The 18388-nt window shown below is 43.0% G+C and overlaps 1 protein-coding gene across 1 annotated transcript in view; it reads left to right on the plus strand.

The window, feature by feature from the left end:
* The window catches only part of pitpnc1l.S (phosphatidylinositol transfer protein cytoplasmic 1 like S homeolog), a 128268-nt gene that overhangs the window by 75227 nt on the left and 34653 nt on the right, over positions 1-18388 (plus strand). The window lies entirely within an intron of this gene.

Below are 18388 nucleotides of genomic sequence, written 5' to 3' on the forward strand. Positions count from 1 at the left end.
TGCAATTTTAACAACTGAGTAAGTGTAAATATGATGCAAAGTAACAGCTGCCTCCGGCTTATTAGAAGGTCAAGTGATTATCCTCCTTTTTTCACCCCAAACAAAAAGTAACATTGAGAGGCAATGGTACAGTATTTGGCCAAAGTCACATTATATAAGTATATACTTTGCTTCTCTCTGCCTGCCTACAAAACAGACCCATTTCGTTTTGCCTAAAATTCGCCGCCGGTGAAATGTCCCCGACGCCCATTAAAGTTGACGCACAACACCATACAAGTCTACAGATGTCATTATTGCAGCGAAACAAGGCAAAAAAATTTGCCCATCCCTAAAGCAGAGCATAGGCTTAGTGTGACCTTGTCCTACTGCAAATATATCCTATTAAAGGGCAATGAAACCCTAAATCACTATAGGGTGTCAGTTTTTTAGGCTAGGGTAGAAAGGCAGGCCAAGAATCCACTTCTCCGTTGCTGCCCTTCTGCCTGATGTGCCTTCACCTGAAAACATTACCTCCACTTTGGTGCAGGCAAATGCAGCGGATTTCAGTGCCAAAACATTTTGCATTTCATGCCGTATCTGCCTGATCCTGAGCGGAGGTAATATTTCCAGGTGCAGGCTTATTGGACAGAAGGCCAGAAAAGGAGGTGTGGATTATTGGACTGCGGCCTGAATTCTAGCCTTAAGGTGACCAGACATGGGCAGATAAAAGCTGCTGACACCAAATGAGCGGATCTCTCTGTGTATGGCCATTGTCCAGTGACTCCAGGGATCCAAGGGCAGCACTTCTCTGCTTTACAAAAGAACTGGTTTCCAATGATCCTCTGTGCCGAATTCAGTTGTGCCCACCCAGGGCAGCTGGCATGATCAATGTGAAGAAAATCTAAAATGTTTCATGCAGAACGCACCCTTGGCCAGAATTGCTCTTATTTAAAAAAAAAAGAGTGCCACTCAGGTAACTGATTGGAATCACAGGGCCTGAACCAGGGATTTTGGTTTCCATTGGTTTTTAAAGGTTTTGAATCTGCTGGTGATGTGAATAGAAGGTTTCAGATTACATCTCAGACCATATTCTATAAAAGGGCTGTCCAGTTCTTTTTAAGTATTGAGGCTGTTAGTGACATACTATGTATTCTTGGGTTGGATTTCATTTCATTCTGTGGAGTCCATAGGCAGGTAGAGGGTCTATAAACACCTTGAAGGGACATATCCAGCCCTCCGGGCAGACATTGCTCTTTTAAAATAAACATCAGAGCAAGGTCAAGAAATGGTGCCCAAGGCAATACTAGTTGGCCCAGCACCCTGTCTGTATTTCCTCACCAGTGCCCGGTGTGTGGGTCTGTACAACAAACTGTCGCCTCTCCGTCAGCACAGCTGCCACTTGTTCCTCTTTGATTCACACCCCCTTTAATTGCAGCTGACTTTTCCCTGAGCTCGTGCTTCATCCTACCTCTCGTTTTGGCCCTGATAAAGATAGCTAGAATCTAAATCTAAAAATAAAGTGTGATAAAACTGCCGCTTTGTGAGAGAAAGGAAAGTGAGTTACTCATACAAAGAATAAACGTAACCGTAACTTTTCCAGAATGTGTATTTTTTTTCAGAATTACACATTTGTTTTTACAGGAGCAGATACAAATATTTAAAGAGTGCTGAGTTCACAAGCAAATATCCCAGCAGTCTCCTTTGTCCACGGAGGACAGTTTGTCAAATATGCAGCCAAACCGTCTGCTTCAGCTTTGCTTGACTGACGTTACATTGCTTGGGCCTTGAGCTTGAGCTTTAGGTCATTATTCTGCCGAAAACAAATAAACGCTACAGTTTTGAGCAAACTGAAAAGAATATTCTCTTGTTAATACCAACACATGGCTACTGTAGCTCCTCAGGCTAAGGCAGCTCCTTTCAATGTTCCTCAGCTGTAAAACTGTCATTATGACCTTCCCATGGAGTCAATAACATGGGAATCTGTCAACCATGACACACATAAATCCACAGCTTAGTAGTTGCCTAAGCAACGAAAACTGTGAGCTGTAAATTCAACTCACATTGACCACAAACTGGGCTTCTTTACCGGGATCTGCCCCATTTATGAGGAGGTGGTGAGAACAGTGCAATGTTTTTTTAGGTAGGTGGAATATAGTCTTAGGGGTTAATTTACTAAGTGGTGAAAATTCACCAGCAACGGTTTCGCAGCCATCGCAACACTTCGCCAGATGAAAATTCGCTCAGACAACGCAAAATGCGAAGTGGTGAATTTTCACTAGTGTTACTTCGGCAATCAAAGCGAAGATGCACTCAATTCTGCCTAGCGCAACTTCGTTAGAGGTCTTCACTCAGGCTAATTTGCATAAGGCGCGATATTATAAAGTTGATTGGGCATATATGTTGCAGCAAATACATTACATTACACAAGTCCAGGGAACCTTAATAAAGAAAATAGAGTTGTTATAATGCCCTACACATGAGCCCACTGTATAATGTATGGGGGAACCTGGTTACCCCAAAAGAAATTTAAGGACTTTTGCAGGCTATCATTCTGAAAAAAGGAAAAGACACCAGCGTTTTTTGGGACTTAGAAACTTTTTCCACTAAAAATATGATGTAAGTAACAGAAGATTGAGTTCTATGCACTCCAGTGCACTTCGCCTGCTCTGAGCTAGTGAAGGCAAGTCTGGCGAAAGAGTAACGTTCAGTAAAATCAACATCTTAGTGAATTTGCCAGAGCGAAAATTCGGCCTCCAGTTCAGAAAAAATTAATGGAGTAAAGGTGGTCATACATGGACCGATTTATATTGAGTGAAAGATCCGCTCGTTTAGCGCATGCAGATCCTATCGACCTCGACAAACGAGACAAATTTATAGTGTATGGCCACCTTTCAACAACCCAAACAGGAAAATGCCCTCCAGTTCAGAACATTTTCATCCCACTGGGCACTTTTAGCTGTAGGAATTGCCATCATTGTTCTTTCTTCTTGTGTAATTCCCATGGATTGGCTCTGAAATTAAATGTTGCCAGAACACGTTAGAGATTGAAATGCATGTCAGACGTTTTTATTCCACATTTGTTTTATTATTCGGGAATGTGGACAACCTTTAACTTCATATTTTTGACATTTTATTTTGCTCAAATAAGTGACAGGCCGAAGCTGGGCTGCATCACTACCAGATTTAATGACACAGATATGACTGGAGAGGAGAGAAGCACAACAGGGTGCAAATAAGCATAGCCTGGAGACAGCTAGATTGCTCAGTTTGTACAAGCAGTTCTAATTAAAATGCTGCACCCTGGTCATATCATGAATGAATGCATCTTTATATTTTTTACCTGTAGAATGTTTTTTTACAGTGATACTTTATTCCCATGCTTACATTTTACAGTATATTTCTGTAATATCTAGAATAAAAGTTACATTTTAGGTCTACTTCTAATTCAGTGCCTCTTGCAGTGGGAAGGTGCAATTTCCAGTTCCTTTGTTGAGGGTTGCTTCCCTATGTGGTTATAATTATTGTGTAGTTTATCTGTTTGTTTAGGATAGCAGCTGCTATATTAGCTTGATGTGACATCACTTCCTGCCTGAGTCTCTCCCTGCTCACTCATAGCTCTGGGCTCAGATTACAGGAGGGAGGGGTGGAGGGAGAGAGGAGCAAACAGAGCATGCTCAAGCCTTAGCCCTGGAGGTTTAAGCTGTAAACAGGAAGTCTGATACAGAAGCCCATGAGTACACAATAGAAGGAAAGAAATGTGGTGTTTCTTTTGACAGAGGACTCAGAGCAGCATTACTTTGAGGGTTTACTGGTGTATTTATATAGACCTTTTTGCTAAAGCTTACTTAATTTTAGCCTTTCCTTCTTCTTTAAACAAGGGCACAGTCTCTGTAATTAATATTGGAAAAAGCACATACTGGAGAGAATATTCCCCTCTGCAAACTCATGGGAAGTTGGGAGTTTTCCTTATGCAGCTGACAGCTAATTAGGCTCTCCGGCATTGGTGGAAAGGGTAGTACAGCAGTTGTAGGGTTAATTGGGAATGGGGGGAATAAAAGGTGAGCTGGCGAGTCACCTGACTCTTGTAAAACGCTCCTGCAAAGGATCCTCACCTCCTTTCCTATTATAGGAATTTATATTATGTATATAAAAAACTGTCACAACTTGTAGAGTGCTGGAGGAATGGTAAATTATAGGGATGTAGCGAACGGCGGAAAAAATGTTCGCGAACATATTCGCGAACTTGCGTCAAAAATGCGAACGGTTCGCGAACGTCACAAACCCCATAGACTTCAATGGGAAGGCGAATTTTAAAAGCTAGAAAAGACATTTCTGGCCAGAAAAATGATTTTAAAGTTGTTTAAAGGGTGCAACGACCTGGACAGTGGCATACCAGAGGGGGATCAAGGGCAAAAATGTATCTGAAAAATACATTGTTGACACAGCGCTGCGTTTTGTGCTGTAAAGGGCAGAAATCACACTACGTCACTCAGGTGATGTTTCTGGACACGGAATGTGAAAAAGCTCACACAGCGAGGTGGCACTTGGTTAAAGACTGGGCAAACAATGCCTGCAAGGGCAACGTATACAGTAGTGGATACGGAATATATTATTGCTGCTTGGAAAACGTCACTCAGGTGGTGTTTCTGGAGACGGTTTTATTATTGATATTTAGACAGAATGTGAACAAGCTCACACAGCTAGGTGGCAGTTGTTTGAAGAACACACTGGGCAAACAATGCCTGCAAGTGCACTACTATTGGTGCACTACTATGAAGAACAGCAAACAGCACTGGACACGTTAAAGAACAGTAAGATAAGTAAAATAAAAAAAAATATATATATGTATATTAAAAAAAAAAAATTACTCTGGTTGGTGCTGAACTACTAGGAGCAGCACACCAGTCCCACTCCCCAACACAGCTAGACTAATAGCACTGGGCTCTTACAGTAGCAAAGTAAAAAAACAAAAAAGAAAATAAAAGCAGTCCTTACAAGGACTATTGGGTTACAGGCAGCAGTCAGCAGATGAGATCAGAAGCAGTGCCCACAGCAGCTACACACAGAGCACTGCAGTAGAAGGTAGATTAATAGTCAGCAAAGCTAACTAACCTAAACTCACTGTCCCTCAAATCCCTGCAGAGTTCTGTCCCTACAATACAGAGCAGTATCAAGTAGATTACTAGCCAGCAAAGTTACTATCAACTGTCCCTCAAATCACTAACAGCTCTCTCCCTACACTAGCTCTTCCAAGCACACACAGGCAGAATGAAAAAACGCTGCAGGGCTTCAGTTTATATATGGAAGGGGAGTGGTCCAGGGGGTGTGGGGGTGGTCCAGGAGGGAGAGCTTCCTGATTGGCTGCCATGTATCTGCTGCTCTGGGGTGAGAGGGCAAAAATAAGCGCCAGCTAAGGCGAACCCAAATTGGCGAACGTCGCGCGACGTTCGCGAACATTCGGCGGACGCGAACGGTCGATGTTCGCGCTAATTAGTTCGCGGGCGAACAGTCCGCGACATCCCTAGTAAATTAATGTTTTTTTTTAAAAAGACTCTGGCTGTTGTAGGGCAGGGATTAAACAAGATTAATTTCATGGTGGCCTGCTGGGAAAGTTCATCAGAGACTGGCTATCGCTCAGAAAGAAAATTGTCTTTGTTTTTGTTATTGAATTCGCTTCATGTAAATGGTTAAATGACTCCTAAACACGTTGCCGCCTTGCACCACCGTTCAACCTGTGTGTGTTTATAGTTATTTTGAGTTATCCGTGAATAGGACCTTCCTTTCTCACGTCACCTTGGGTGACTCATATTGTTTGATAGGGCACTAACCTGAGTATATAAGAAATTGCAGCTTTTAATTATTTTATTGACCAGCCTTATCAGATTTAGATGAGCAAAAGAACAATTTTGTAGACTGATAAAGACACTTCTATAAGAAGTAGCAATGAGCAGATCATCAAACAAGTCCCCTTGGTGTCTGTAAGGGATAACGTAGGGGGCGCTGTGGAGGCAGCAGGAGGAAAGCGAGTCTTTTAAGCAAGAGCTGGCTGAACCCAGGGGACACAAACAGGAAAAGGGCAGGAACAGGGTGACAAGGGTGATGAGTAGGGATGGGCGAATTTATTAGCCAGGCGCGAATCCCCGCGATTCGCCGCCATCGAATAAATTTGCAAAACCAAACCAAAAATTTGCCAGCGTTAGCCGGCGCCGTTTCGCTAATTTTTAGCCGCTTTCCAATTTTTGCGGGAAATTCGCAAATTTTTCGGCGAAGCGAAATGCCCCAAATTCGCCCATCACTAGTGATGAGTCAGACTGGAACAGGAGCGGAGCAGAACAGGACGGAAAGAGGGCAAAGATCAGGACTGGACTAGACAGGATGAAGAGGGCGAAGGTCAGGACTGGAAATGACTGGATGGGAAAGGACGGTGCGGGCGTAGATCGGATCAAACTGGGGATTGAATGCAGAAGGAGACTAGAGCAGACGGAGAGGATGGGAGCAGGAAAGTGAGAAAGGACTGTATATAAGACAGGTTAGGTACAAGGCAGAACAGAAAGCCGAAATCAGGAACAGGCAAGGTTGGTTTAAGGTAGGGATGCACCGAATCCACTTTTTTGGATTCGGCCGAACCCCCGAATCCTTTACCAAGGATTCGGCCGAATACAGAACCGAATCCGAACCCTAATTTGCATATGCAAATTAGGGGTGGGAAGGGGAAAACATTTTTTACTTCCTTGTTTTCTGACAAAAAGTCACGCAATTTCCCTCCCTGCCCCTAATTTGCATATGCAAATTAGGATTCGGATTCGGTTCGGCCGGGCAGAAGGATTTGGCTGAATCCGAATCCTGCTGAAAAAGGCCGAATCCCGAACCGAATCCTGGATTCGGTGCATCCCTAGTTTAAGGTCAAGGCAGGGAAAGGTACTAGGTAAGGTCAGGTTTCGAGTGAGGAGCAGAGCAAGATTCAAAATAGCAAGGAAAGCAGGGCAGGGCAAGGTCAAGGCAAGGTTAAAGCAAGGAAAGATCAATGTTTAAAGCAGGACCAGAGCAGAACTGGAAGGGAAAGGTACGGCTGATAGAGACAAGACAGGGTTCAGAGGCAAGCAGGACAAATGGGGAAGAGTTCAGGCAAGGCAAGGCAAGAAGGCTAGAGCAGGAACCCTTAGCTAGGAACAATGCCACACTGCTAGTTTGGGAAGTGTTCGGAGGGCAGGCCTTAAATAGGGCAGAGTCAGCCCTGATTGGCTGACTACAACCATCACGCTGCTGCTGGGCTGGGACTGCAACGGCCAGGTAATATATAGTGAGCAACGCTACAGGCTGCTTACCTGGCCGAGTGGTTAAGGCATCAAGCCAGAAACCCAAAGGTCCCTGGTTCAAATCCCAGCAGAGCCTGCCAGTGTCTCTGCTGACATACAATACATACAAGCACTTCTGTAATGGCTCATGTGAAGGGTTTAACTCACATTTTAGGGATCATGAGGACAGTTGCCAGATATACCCTGGCTGTATACCTCTTGGACCTTCTCATTTTTTGTTCTTTGTGGCATGTTGGCACTAGCCACATTTTGGGACGTGTGTTTCTATACAGCAGTGTTCACAAAGTGTTTGTCTCCTAAATAGTCTAACAGCCATATGCAGAACAACTGTGGTATCTTATATGGATTCCTGTGCAGCCACATGATCACTTACCTTTTGCAAGTTCATTTCATTCTAGAATGTAGGCAGGAGGGCATCTAATGTATTCAAGAATTTTTAAATGTGAAACTATTTATGAAATGTATCGGTTTGGTAGTCTCAACGAGAATTCTTCAATTTTCTGTTTCCTAGAAAATAATTTCTCGATTGCTACTCTACAGACTTTCAACATGAAACATTCAGTTTTGTACGTTTTAAAGGGCCACTTTAGCCATAAGTTTTTTTGTTTTTTGCATATAACAGGGGAATACATGCCCCAGCATCGATCTGTGCCATTCAGGTATCCAAAATGTCCGCATTTTGAGAAGTCCACCTCCCCTAGGCTCCATTTTAATAAAATAATTAAATTTTAAAAATTATTTCATTATTTTCTGTGATAATAAAACAGTACCTTGTACTTGATGGTAACAAAGCTGCGTGAATCCATATTGGAGGCAAAATGATCCTATTGGGTTTACTTAATGCTTAATATTTTTTTCAGCAGACTTAAAGGGATACTGTCATGGGAAAACATGTCAAAACACATCCGTTAATAGTGCTACTCCAGCAGACTTCTGCACTGAAATCCAATTCTCAAAAGAGAATAAAATATTTAATTTTAAAATCTGACATGGGGCTAGACAGATTGTCTGTTTCTCAGCTTCCCCCAGTCATGTGACTAGTGCCTGCACTTTGGGATGGAACTACTTTCTGGCAGGCTGTTGTTTCTCCTACTTAATGTAACTGAATGTGTCTCTCCCAGGACCTGGATTTTATTATTGAGTGTTGTTCTTAGATCTACCAGACAGCTGTTATCTGGGAGCTGCTATCTGGTTACCTTCCCATTGTTCTGTTTTTAGGTTGCTGGGGGAGAGGGAGGGGTTGATATCACTCCAACTTGCAGTACAGCAACAAAGAGTGACTGAAGTTTATCAAAGCACAAGTCATGTGGCTGGGGGCAGCTGGGAAACTGACAATATGTCTAGATTTCAAAGTTGAATATAAAAAAAAATCTGCTTGCTCTTTTGAAAAATGGATTTCAGTGTGTTTTGAAAAAATGGCAGTATCCAAATTATGGAAAGATTCCTTTATCCAGTAAACCCCATGTCCCAAGCATTATGAATAAAATACCCCATACCTTTATCTCTCTACAGGCCTAAAAATACGCATTCTTAAACTTTTCATTAGAAAAATCCATAGAATAATCTAATTTCCCAAGGCCAAGCATGAACCTACTTTTTTCTGAGATACTATTCCATATATCTTTCTGTAAAGTCTTGTTTCTCATGCTGTTAGCATAAATGAGTGGACTCCTCATACAAGCATTGCTCCTCATACATTGCAATATGCTCTTCTACTTCTTCACAAAGCCCATCTAATATTCCAAAACATATCTAGTTGTTCCGATTATCATTCTCTTTGGATACAATGTTAAGATATATCTTAAAGTAACATTTTTATGCCCAGAGACCTACATTTTTAAAATTATTTCATAAATGGGTGAGGCTATACTATATCAAACTTATAGTATCTATACTATAACAAGCATTTAAGTTTGGGGTTTAAAAGCTCAAGAACGGCCACTGCAAAATATTGCCCACAAGTTTTCATGCCTTCAAAGTTGAATTATTTTTTGGATTCATGACCACTTTATTTTTAAAGTGGTAAGAAAGGCAGATGCAGAATTTCTCAGTTTTTCCCCATAATAAAGATTTACCTTGAGCTGGTATTAGGAGTTACTGTACATTACACTCAGAACATACGCCCACTAATATACTTTTTTTTTATATTCTTCTACTTAAAAGTACAATTCAAAGTCCATTTAAGAACCGATTTATCATATTTCACTAGCTGAAGCAACATGATCTACAATTTAAGCAAGAAGTAGTCATGGAAAAAAGTAAAGAAGAAATACATTTTCCTTCTTGCAGATCCAATGCTAGTTGAGGCTAATTTTTCTAAGTGGGGATTGTGTCACTTCTGACATGCAGTGTTAATGTGCTTTACTTGTACTGTACCCATTGACACAATTAGGACTTTATTTTTGCCCCATGCCACCCTAGGCACGGATAGAGAAGGCATCTCCCCGCCAATTGGCACATGTACAATAGAGTCTTCATATTCAATCTATCAATATACATTGATAGCCTAGAGACCAGATACCCCCTTAGCGTCACCGTCAGATTTAACGTTTCATTTTAAAATATATTTATAGGCACTTGAGGGTCACTCCTCCCCAAAGCTGCTGAGAAAGACAAAAGTTCTGTAGTATCCATATATAAATATGCGTATAACCTCTGCGTCTTGACCCATTATCAATATATTTAAGACAGAGACATTTTGTGCATACTGCTACTGAAAAATGCCTTACCCTTTAAACAAAACAGGGATTGTTTGTCCATATATTGCAATATATTGAAGCTGGACAACTACGTCAAAGTCATCCGATATGTGGCCAGTCCTACCTCTGCGTCTTGCATTTTATGGCTACATTTTGCATTTTATGCCTATGTTTGCAAATTACCCTTTGGTAATGAAAAATGAAACTTTTCACATTTTAAGGCCCCCAAATAAAATATCACATTAAAATAACTTGGGGGCAGATTTAGTAAAGGGCAAAGTGGTCGTCGCTAGTAAAAATTAGCCAAAACGACAATTCGCTGGGACATCACCAATTTACTAAAAGGCGTAGAGGACAATTCATCAAAGTGCGAAATTTCCAATACGCTACCCTTTACCAGACAGGTGTCCCTTCCTCCATCACTGTCAGACTGGCCACTGTATTTCCTGTTCCTGTTTGCTTTATTCCTTTTCAGAACCAACAACTTTCACAGTTCACCTAGTGGCCAAACAAATTTTACATTAACTATTTAACAATTCACATTTTGCCTCCATACAAGCTTAAGCGTGTTAACAAAATTTTGCTAGGAAGAAAGTAACGCTAGCGAAATGTCACTTAGATATGCCATGCTGATGAGTTTTCGCGGGCAACACTTTGCCAGCATTCGACTGCCGAAGACATAAATTCACATTTTGATAAATATGCATATGCACTGCGAATTAATGTCTGACGTAGTTGAGCAAAGTGTGGCAGAGCCTTCAGAGACGAAAATTCGTCCTTTAGTAAATTTGCCCCTTGGTTTCCTTTGGCAAGATATATATATAGCTTCTAAATGATTAAGAGGCATCTCTGTGTTATAATCTATAAAGTAACCATGATCTGCTGATTTTAATGAGTGGATGTATCAGTGTTCTGTCAAGTCAGTTTTAATATAATCTATGCAGCATGATTGGGTAATAAACAAATAAGTCTATAGGCAGAATATTGCTCTTGCTGAAACATTAAGCTCCATGTTCTGTCTCACCCCATTTATATCTGTGCTTGTAAAGCAAGTAAAGGCAATAAAATCTGGCATTGGATATGATGAGGGATGCGGAGAAGGTTGCCTGAGTTTAAAATAGGACATAATAGAGACAAAGCCATTGTCCTACATCTAATAGTCTGTATGGTACATAACTGAACAATGGGATTCATTTTCAGCTCCAGCTGGTGAAGCATGAACAAATGCTTTGGGTCAGAAGTGTATGTTTTCTTTTCTTTTTTCTTGGGCGAAGTACATTTTCCTACATGGAAAGAAAATTGCTAATAACAAGGCAGAAAATTAACTGTATTTGAAATTAACTAAAAGAACAAAAACAGGGGGCAGGGGGAGAGGGAAGAAAAATGTAGAGGCATTGGAAATAATGTTTTTAACTACAAAAATAAAATCCGTTTTAACGGGTTACATTGATATAAAAGGTATCCTTCTCTAAAATAGTGATTGTATATATTGGATTGTAGAACAAAGGGCCAAATGATATGAGCAGCGCCAATTCGGTCAACACAAGGTGAACATATTAGGGTAAAATCTGCTCATCTGAAGACCTTGCCAGCTGAAAGAACAGTGCCTTGAATTACCCCCTTCTGTTTCCCTCTAAAGAAACCCTCTAAACTGGTTTGAGGCTGAAGGCAGCCACTGTCCGGCTTTTCTCATTAAAGTCAATAATTGAAAAGTACTATTATGGGCAACCCTCTAAACTAAACCAAGGGCCCAGGCGTGCGCCACATTGAAATGTAAGCGTTTGGGAGCAACACAAGCATGAAAAAAGTCCCTGGGGGGTACCAAATAAGGACTGATTGACTAGTTGGTAGTCTACAGGAGGAGTGGGTACCAAATAAGGACCGATTGACTATGGTTGTCTACAGGAGGAGCCACATGGCACTACCCCTGGTTTTTATGGGATTAAAATTTGCCTTCAAGCCTGGAAGTCAAAAATAAGCACCTGCTTTGAGGCCATTGAGAACAACATCCAAGGAGTTGGTGAGCAACATGTTGCTCGTGAGCCACTGGTTGGGGATCACTGCTCTAAACTGATAGGTTTGTGGCTGGGGACAGCTGTTTTCCATCAAAATTAATACTTTTAAAGTTCTATTAAAGTCAATAGGAGATGGCAGGGTGCAATTTCAGGTGCTTTATGATAACTGTAGGTGCCATCACTCTTATTGGAGGCGGCAAGTGATAGATGTCCATTTTATTGATCTTTCTCCATGTCTTATTTGCCTTATTTATTATTTGGTTGTTTCTACATTAAAAATGAATTTCTTAAATATTCCCATATTTGTGTTAAACCATTTATAAGACACATGGTTTACTTTTATCATCTACAGACATGGTGAATTCACGTTTTTGTTTATTGAGCACATATGGATGGCTAGACTGTGATACCCTTAATGAAATGAATCCGAATTCTTTGGGATTGTTATTTGGATACATTACAATAAATGAATGTATTTTATTGTTCAGTGTTGTTCCATGAGGTTGGACACTAAAATCCTAGTGTGAAGGAGGGAATCATTGAGCAGAGAGGACAAGTAGTGCAATGCCAGTTGTAAGCTGAGATCGGTTATAAAAAAACATGCCACTCTACATATTTAAGACCCAAATAAACCGCAAGTTCAACTGTCAAGAGATGTGTTCATGTGTGTTGCAGATAAGGCTAGAAAATAGCATCTCATCCCACGGATTCTTTGGAAAGTTCTACCAACAAATGCATGTATAGATAATATGGGAATCTAAATAAGCATGAAATAATGGTGAATGTCACCACCTGCATCTATTTCTAACCTCAACCTCACTCTGGGTGACATTCCAGCAACGGAAAAATGAAAATAACATGAGCACGTATCAGCTGTGACACTCTTATGGAAACTTGGCTAATAGATCTTGTCCTCACTTACATGACATTTTTAGAGATCTAACCAAAGCAATGAGTTATTTGTTAAGGAACTATTTCAAATGATTCTACGGGGGTGCTAATAGTGCCTGTACATTTCCTTTCGCCTCCAACCATTTGTGATGCAATGGTGTCAACCATAGATGACAGTAGGGTATACTCACCGATCAACACCCTAAAGTCATTTTATTTTGTGATAGTATAATCTTAGAACTATGTGTCCTGTTCAGAAAGTACTGGAATCATTCCTTGCTATGGTCATAGAATACCTCTATCATTTTTAGTATCCTTAGAAATTCCAGTGGAGTGTGCTTTCCCTACCATGTAAATTACACAAAGTGGTGTCTCCTACACACTGCACAGTATTACAGTATGTGCTGCACAGTGAAAAGAAGGTTGACTATGGGTTTATATTCAAGAACAGGTCCCAAACTGGCTGGAAGGCGCTGCATTGTTCCCAAACAACATATCACTAGGGATGTGTATATAATGCTCTACAACAGGGATCCCCAAATATGATTGGTTGTTTAGGATATGATTGGCTATTTGGTATTCTAATGTGGATTGGCAGCCTACAGAAGGCTCTATTTGGCCATAAACACAGGCCCGGATTTGTGGAAAGGCTACCTAGGCCCGGGCCTAGGGCGGCATGCGTCAATCCCCATTGCTCCGATCCAGATGATGAAAATTTGCACAAATAAAAGGGAGGGGACAGGGGCGATGATCGGCAGTGGGCCTAGGGGCGCCCACTATGTAAATCCGGCTCTGCATAAACCTGGCTTTTATGCAACCAAAATTTTCCTCCAAGCCAGGAAGTGCTTTGAGGCCACTGGGAGCAACATAAGGTGTTTGTGAGCAACATGTTGCCCAAAAGCTATTGATTTGGAGACCACTGCTCTACAACCTACCCCCAATGCTTTGATTTTAATCAGACATTAAAGGAGAACTAATGCTTAACTCAAGAAGTAGCTAGAAATGTTGTACATTATGTTTTGTGCTTCTGTACCAGCCCAAGGCAACCGCAGCCCTTTAGCAGTAAAGATCTGTGTCTCCAAAGATGCCCCAGTAGCTCCCCATCTTCTTTTCTGCTGATTCACTGCACATGCTCTGTGCTGCTGTCACTTACTGAGCTTAGGGACCCACTCACAATATACAGTACACATAGAATAGAAATGTCACAATATAAGGCTGATTAGTAAATAATACAGATAATTACAACATTTCAGCACAGAAACCAGTGCAATTAGCATCAGAATTTAATAATCAGCAAACCTGTAGCATCAGCTTATATTACAGACCAACCTCATTGTATGCTGGATAATTAGTGACTAGTGATGTGCGAATTTGCGCTTAAAAATTCACGAAACGGCGCCGGCGTCTCGTTTTTGACGCCGGCGTCCGTTTTTTACGCCGTTTTCCGATTTTTTTTTTTGACGCCGGCGAATTTTCACCAGCGAATTTTCGCGGGCGTTTTGCAATTTTTTTCGCTGGCAGCGAATCATGCAAATTCACCGCGAATTTGCCCATCACTATTAGTGACGACCCCTAAGCTTAGCTTCTCAACAGCTGCTCAGAGCCCACTGAGCATGTGAGTGTCACAGACACTTTCCAAGATGGTGACCCCCTGTGACAAGTTTGAAGTCCTGGATCATTGCTGCTATTGACAAGCTCAAACTTTAGCCTCGTGCAATAAGTTCACTATATAAAATATGGCATTTCTAGCCACATTTATTTTTAGGGTTTAGTTCTCCTTTAAAGTTTTGTAGACTGGAGTACACCGTGCCTTAGCAATGGAGAATCCCGCTTGTAAAGGCGCTGGAAGTGCCGGGATTTGCGGCAAGAAACGCGTAAGTCCAGGACACCTACCGCACTTTACATTGTACCACCGTGTGTGCACAATAAAGCCGAATTTTTGAAGTAGTAGTCCGTGCCCCTTTATGGATTTCCGCTTTACAATTCTTCATTGCTAAGGAATTGTACCGTGAGGAGGTGCCGGCGTCTCGCACGAGGCATCGTCTGGATAGACACAGTTACCGGGTGAGCTGTGATGCGGTCTGCATCTTTTTTTATTATTCCTATGGAGTACACAGTGGCCTTCTGCTGCTCTGGGCATAACTCTAATGCTACAGCATCATGTAACAAGAGTGGGCAGCTCTAGTGTCTTTGAAAAGGGACTGTTACCCAAAATATGTAGCGTGTTATCCAATCAAAGTGTTTTAATGTTTTAGTTTACATACTACTGCCTTTCCTCGTCTTTGATTCACTTAGGGCAGTGGCACATGAGTCTTTTCCTTGAAGCACCAGTTGTCCTGTATAGGTGATTGTCAGGTGCCAAAGACCAATAGTTATCCCCCAGTTTCCAATGCCTGGCCCAATTACGTGGCTTTATCTGATGTAGCTAAAGGTGACCATACATGGAGAGATCCTCTCGTTTGGCGATGTCGCCAAACGAGCGGATCTCCCTCCGATATGCCCACCTTGGGGTGGGCAATATCGGGCTGATCCGATCGTGGGCCCTAAGGCCCAACGATCGGATCCTAACGATGCCTAACGGGCAGTCGGATTGCGGGACCGCATCATCGAACAGATGTGGACTTTCGGCCAGATCTCGATCGAGGAAGCCCGTCGGGGGGCCCCATACACGGGCCAATAAGCTGCCGACTCGGTTTGTCGGCAGCTTTTATCGGCCCGTGTATGGCCACCTTAAGACTTCACTTATGTGGGCCAAGCCAAATAGACTGGCACACAGTCCCATTCATGGGACCCCTGCCCATATAAAAAAGACCAACTTGTAAGAAGGTGATTGGTTTGTGTGCATGAAAATGTGTATTGTATGTTTAAAGTGAATGTGAGTGCTGTAAAAATGTTAAAGTAATGTTTGAGTGATTGAAAGTGTTAAATGTGTTGGAAGACTGTAATGTGTAAAATGTACCACAAGATGGCAGTGTTGTCATGTAAATGGATGATAAAGGTTCCATGCTGGGTAACAGAGGGAAAGCACATGTACAGTAGTGAGAATAGCACATGCACAGTGAGTGTTAGGGAAGTGTTTAATTGAAGCACATGTACAGTATTGTGAATAGCACATGCACAGGGAGTGTTAGGGTAGTGGTTAATTGAAGAGGCTATTTAAAGGGGAGACACACCCAAAGGTTGCACACATGCATTTGGATTTAGATAGAGAGAGGGCACAAGTGTGAAATACTAGGTATTTCAGATAGTCAGGACTATTTAGCATGGGTAGTTAAGACCCCAACGAGGAGGTAGAGGCATATGTGCCAAGGCTAAGCCAGTGAGGGTGCAAGTGGAAGTTATAGGAAAAAGGACATCCTGAAGGAGGGGGAAAAGAAAAGTCCTATCCGGAGTAGGCCAGAGGGGCATAGGTCGTATGCCGGACTGGTAGGACCGGAAGGTGTCACAAGGAAATTCCTACCCTGAAAGGTCAGTGGTGCACTGGCGTGGTGTCAGCCCGGCTGAAGCAGGGAGGTGGTGAGTAACCCTGGAAAGGGATGTCCTTCGGAAGGTTTCGGGGAAAAACCTTTGTGTGTTTGGAGTGTCGGCTTAGCCAGTAAAGGAGAAGTTTAATATTGCCCGTGGATTGTATAACTGTATGCCCTGATGTGTGGAAGAGTCAACTGATGAAAAAGTGTGCCAAATAAACAGTTCCAGTTTTTGTTATAATCAAGAGTGTGGACTTTAATCCTTGGATCAAGCTGGGTTTCCATGGTGACGGTGTTTAACCCTTTAACCCCCTTACATAATTTGGCGCTGCGAGCAGGGTAAGGAAGAGTATGTGCTTTGGGAAACCCCTGTGAAGACCTGGATGTATGTTTTGAGACTGTGTATTGCACTGTTCCCTGATTTGGCTGGCTACAATTGATGTGACCGGAAGAGCATATATCAAGTAACGGTACTTGCCAGGCAGGAAGTGGGCAAGCAGCCTGGGATCCCTTTTCGCGCCACAGGAACAGGAAACAGTAGTGTGGCCATCTTAAAAGTCTAAAGACCGTGCGGAGTGGCGCAGTGCTGTGGTGCCGAGAGAGTGGAAGGAGTAGACGCACCTGTTACTATGCAGAGTACCTCCGCAACCAAGATGTCGGATAAACAGCTGGCCGACACCGGCCGTCGGTTTATGTGGACTGGAGTCTTTGCCCAAAAAGTTGGCCGCAACGGAGCAACCGTGATGGTTCCCATGTGTGGGAGCTGCGGCGATGAGGCCCAGTGGTCGGATGTGCGGGCGGCTGGACATTGTTCGGTCTGCACCCGGGATTATTTTACTGGCCCGGTTTATCTCAAAAACCAGTTATCGAAATCCTGGCAGGACATCGACCGGCGCCTGACAGCATGGGAGGCCTGGCGTCTCACAGTACCTGAAGGTGAGGCGGCACAGATCGCAGGCACGATGGAAGTGATTGTGTCGCTAAGCTCGGATTCAAGCCACGAGGCTCCACCGCCCTATATCATGGCGGATGGCGGTGTGGAAGCGCCTGCCCCACGCCCCACCTTGGCAGCGGGTATGTTGCACAAAGCGTTGCGCACCAACGTTATGCCGTGGCATACTAACAGCAGTCGCAGTACGCTACCGAGTGTCACAATACCCCCAGTGGTGCAGGATTCCATTGAGCGAGTGGATTCCTGGCTGGATCCGCACAGTACCGGAGCATCGGAAGGGGCCCCATGGGAGGAGGAGTGGGAGGCAGACCCCCTTGCTGCAAGTACAGAAGGTGCCGCGTCGGTGACGGCGGTGCCTGCGATGACCGAGATGGTTAAAGCGGCAGTCCCTGAAGTGGAGCAGCGGGTCTCGCCTCCAGTAAGTGTGCTATCATTGGGTGTTCGACCCCGCAGCAGTGCGTATCAATCGCCACATACCCAAATGGTGAACGACGAGAGTACATTTTGGGTACTACCAGGGAAGGCCCAGGAAAAAGAATTTCGGGCCGTGTCCCAGGTTCAAAAGAAGATCAACCTGGAGATTAGTAAGAAATGGGGATTCTACATGCCGTACGCCCCAAAGTATGTGTTTGACGAGATTGAGAAGAATTTAGAAAAATGGGTGCGGCAGGATATTCTCTCATATCTGAAACTGGATGAGTACAGTTTGGTGCACCCCGATGGTGATACTCGGAAGAGGGCAAAAGATCTCCTGGAGGAGACCGTTCCCATGTGGTGGCAAGGGTGCACCGTGATGCGACACTATGTACGAAGTGTGACCAAGCACACCCCAGAGCGGCACCTCAGTGTCGATGTACCCTTGGAGGGTGGAGGTACTGTTGAAAAACCTCACCCAAGGTACTACATATCGTTTGTCAATACCAAGAATTGGTTCACTCGGATGATTTGAGAACAGAGACTGTTAGTTGATTGCACAGAACTGTTGGTGAGTGCAAAGTTTACAGAGACTGTTATTTGGTTTTGAACATTTCAAAGGATTACCCAGTCGGGGTAATTCATTCAGACTTTA

This window comes from Xenopus laevis, chromosome 7S (genome assembly GCF_017654675.1).
Source record: "Xenopus laevis strain J_2021 chromosome 7S, Xenopus_laevis_v10.1, whole genome shotgun sequence".
NCBI classification, from domain to species: Eukaryota; Metazoa; Chordata; class Amphibia; order Anura; family Pipidae; genus Xenopus; species Xenopus laevis.